The sequence below is a fragment of the Ochlerotatus camptorhynchus genome, unplaced genomic scaffold (genome assembly GCF_037179485.1).
Source record: "Ochlerotatus camptorhynchus isolate MF236.1 unplaced genomic scaffold, CSIRO-AGI_Acam_v1.1 ptg000434l, whole genome shotgun sequence".
Taxonomy (NCBI): Eukaryota; Metazoa; Arthropoda; class Insecta; order Diptera; family Culicidae; genus Ochlerotatus; species Ochlerotatus camptorhynchus.
The window spans coordinates 10,955,142-10,959,604 of NW_027040920.1; positions in this window are offsets into that span (position 1 = coordinate 10,955,142).

The following is a 4,463-nucleotide window of genomic DNA, read 5'->3' on the forward strand; positions in this document are numbered from 1 at the left end:
CTGTTAAGGCTCATTCTGAGGATCTTGTTTTGGATCCTCTGAAGCTTTAGGTGGTGGCGCTTAGCACAACTCTCCCAGATTGGCATACCACACTCAATAGCCGGCAGAATGATCAGCTTGTGGACAGCAAGCTTGTTTTTGAGGAACAGGGTGAACTTCCTGTTTATCAGAGGGTTGAACGACCTGATCAAGGTGTTACACTTGGTGGATGTCTTGTCCACATGGGATCGGAATAGCAATTTGTTATCGAGGGTGAGACCAAGGTAGTTGGTTGAGGCTAGACAGCAGGGCTCTTTTATATCTTTTCAGGTTAAAGCAGAATGATGTGCAACGAAGGGGTACTCGATTATGACGACTGGTTTTGGGAAGTACGTTTATTTCATGAAAAAACAGTGATAAAATTATCACTTTTTATTTGTACATTGGACAATGTTTGACATTACCACTTTTTCAATAAATAGTTGAAAATCATCTGTTGGAAGCATTGCTTATGTTGCGTAGAAATATTTCTGATCGATTGGTGATAAAATTATTGAAATTGGTCCAGGGGCAGCTGAGTTGTTAATAATCAAAATCTTTCATAATTTTGTTTCATGTTTCATTTTTGGTTTTCACAAGGTATACCTTCATATAAAAGTCACAGACGTAGTCCTACGTCAAAAACAGTATTCGTCCCTTTAAAACTGTAACTCTTAAAATCTAGAATTTATCCTGATGACTGCGGGCTTCTGTAGTAGAATTCCTGTAAAAAGATAGAGAGTGTGATTATTAATGAACTAAATGGAAATTACTAACCCTAATCTTTTTTTTTTTTTTATAAATAATGAATCCACATATTTTGTGATCTTCCCTCTGACATATCAAAATTGCTATGATAGTATTTAATTAGTTGATTCTGACCAAATTCACATGATACTTTTGTGGTTTTTTGCCCATCAAAACAAACAATTTGAGCTGATTAAAGGCTGAATAAGCCATTGTATAGCTGAAGAAGCTTTTTTTTTAATGAATAATCTATTATTCAGCTTTCAATGTTTGTGGGAATATAGGACCGGTGATTTGGTTATCGAATGATTTCTTCTTCTAGACTAATTAGACCTGTACTGATGAGGCTATCTGACTCTGTTATTGAATGTACTTGTGGTTTAATGGGTGTAGGGACATTAGGCCAAATATAATTAGGCCGAATGCCATTAGATCGAATGCCATTTGGCCAAAGGCCATTAGGCTGAATGAGTCATTACGGTGCACCTTTTGAATAATTCATGTAAATTTCTGCGAGATATAGCGCACATAAAATTAACGCTAGATTTGGCATAAATTTCCGTGATATTTCGTGTAAATTTAAGCGTAATATCGCATAAATTAGTAATATTGTATGCAAGCTTGTAAGCTATTCCGCTGTTTATGCCAAGTATAGCTCAAAATTAAACGGATGGAGATTTTACGCGATAGTTTTTAATTCAGAATTTTTTTCTGTGTAGGCCAAATTTGGGAAGTTCAAAGTTTTGAACTTAGACTGTTCTTTGAAAAAAAAAAAATTAATATTCTGCAACCTCATATTTTTTATGATCTCTGTCTAAGACATAACAAATGATAAACTAGGGAAAAATTTCGAAATCGAATTAAAAAAATATATGAAGCACGAACAATTTTCTCGAGATCTCTTATGAAGTAAGTTAACTAAACAGTTTAGCTATGTAATTGTTATGCATTGTTTTTCCAAGACCTTTATCCTTAATTTCACATTTTCTTATTCTTTACCAAAAGTTTTTCGATACAAGATTAGAACACATATTTTTCCTTCTATCTACGCAATTTATGTTATGAGGGCACTAGAGCATGGCTGGCAAACGTAATTTACAATGCAGGATCTCACGTGATTTTTACAGAGATACTTCTGTCACTCTCACTGGATGATAAAACGACGATAGAGATTTTCTTCAAAACCTTATCGACTTTTTGCAATGACAGAATGTGATAGTGTTGTGAACATCGCAATTACAAGCTCATTTATTGATATGATTGTTACTTGTACTGCGGAAATCTTAAAAAATATATTCATTCTACCGATTACATACTATTGATTGCCTAAATTCATCTACATCAGATAGAAATTTTGATGTCAAAATCGTAAGAGAATTGTTTTCATGAGTGCTTGATTATTGGGGAATGACATGATAGGTAGTTTCTTCTCGTGATAGTGAGAGGAACTGTTTTCTCATTGCCGCATGACGGCCGTGATACTTACCAGCTCTGGGTTTGCCAAACCCTGAACAACACGAGGTAAGTTTTCGATCATCTAGTATGCCTAGTGAGTGTAGAAATAAAACTGTAACTGAAACTATAGATCCTCGGTCCATGAGTTGATGGATCGATAGGTAGGGTCCAGGTGTGGGAGCTGCCCCCCTGGCGTCGGTAGCATTGGTGCTCAGCACGGAAAACAAGTTTGGTGGAAATTTAATCAAGGAAAAAAAAGAAACTATACCCTCTCCCCCCGAAGAACGCGAACTCGGTCTACACGAATTCCATTTACGTTGGTCTCGAATGATTCGGTTTACGCGAGGGAATCGCGTAAACGGAGTACACGTAGCATATGGGATTTAACCTAATAGGGACCAACATGGCATATCGCGATCCTGGACATATAGAAGGTTACGGTCTTTGGATGGTGGTGGTTGGTGGATAGAAGTTCGGAATTGTCTTACTACGCGGCACTAGTGTGCTTGAATTTGTGATATCCTTGTTTGTGTGATATCTTGAAATCCTTGCCATCTAAGAAGTTGCTTTTTTCGGTGAAGTTGTTCAGTGAATCAAGACCTTATCGTTGGTGGACAGAAGTTCGAAATTTTCTCATCACGCGCCGGTCCCAGAGCTCGAATGTCTTGGGCGACTTCTGCATTGTCGTTGTCCAACACCAAAAGGACTTTGAACGAGAGGTTCTTGTCCCGGCACATTTGTTCAACATCTGGAGCGAAGATGTAGTTAAACCAGTTCGAGAAAAGGGATGAGGTCATTCATCCCTTTTTTTAGCTCGGTAATGTATCGGTAACTTATCTCTGCTGATGTTCTTGAGCGTTCTAGGGTTCGCCGCTTAACCGATGACGAACGGTTTGACTATATGGGAACCCGATGCGTTGGAACAGAAAAGTATAGTATACCCTTTTTTAAAGTTTGGTCTCGTCGCAATTATAAATTTGCTCACGAGTGTATCCGCCTTGTTCGATCACTTCTGAAAATGTTCGTGGAAATATGGCAACTGATACGACATCAGCCGATGCCTTCTCGCCGCGCATACGTACATTGTGCAACTTGTTTCGTTGTTTATAACGGTCAATGCTTTATTTTGAATGGCAAGAAAGTCAACCGGCAATTTTTTGCAATTCATATCTTCTATCCAAACCGTCAATGCAATTTCAATTTTCTTCATTATCAGATTGCATGGGTAATGATACTGATCTTTCACGTTGGGTGCTAAGCCCGTCATTTCTTTGATTTTATCCTTCCGAGAAATAACAGTCCTCACCGATGATTCACTGACCAAGTGCGACCTAGCTATTGCTGAACAACTCAGATCATTCTCAGTTTCTTCGATTATTCGTAGCTTTTCGGTCAGTGTCATCGATCTTCATTTCTGTAGATAGAAACAACAAAACAGTAATCTTATGAATGTCTACTTACATACTATGCATTAATTCTATTCTGTTTTAGCTTAGTTTTTATTTGCTGCTTGGACATAGTGATGTCAATAGTTCCGCAATGCAAATTATGCAGGCGCATCATTCCATTGATTGGACTGTTTTTTGCATAGTTTGTTCTGTATGATTTTTCAGAAAATAAATTCCGTGTTCTAAGATATCGACATTGTGCGAGAATTTCTGCCGAACCTATGCGCATTGAAATAATGTCGTTGATGAAGAAAAGGCTCCTTAAGTGTTATAAGATGGTAATGGAAATGCAGTCCAATTCAATTTACGTAAAGCATATAAAATGAATTGTTTTTGGACAGATTCTATGCGTTCTTCGTATATGGAAACGTATGGATGCCATACTAGGTGGCAGTATTCCAGAATTGGCCTTACATATGTGGTATATAATAGCTTAATAGTGTATGGGTCTTCAAAATTAAGACTGAACCTTTTAATGAAGCCTAACAAATCAAGGAAAAAAAATCTGTTTGCTTTACTAATGATAGTATTATAATGTTCTATAAAGTTAGTTTGGAGTCTAGGATTACATCTAGATCTCTTACAATTGTGCTTTTTTCTACTATTTGGTTGCCTTATGATATTTCAATATGCGGTGTTTCAATTTTTCTGCTAAATGCTATTGCAATACATTATTTTACGTTCAGTTGAAGTAGACTTTTACTACAACAGGTGTGGAATATATTGATTTCATCCTGGAATTCTTCTGCATCGCTAGAATTACTTATTTCCATAAAGAGCTTCATGTCGTCTGCA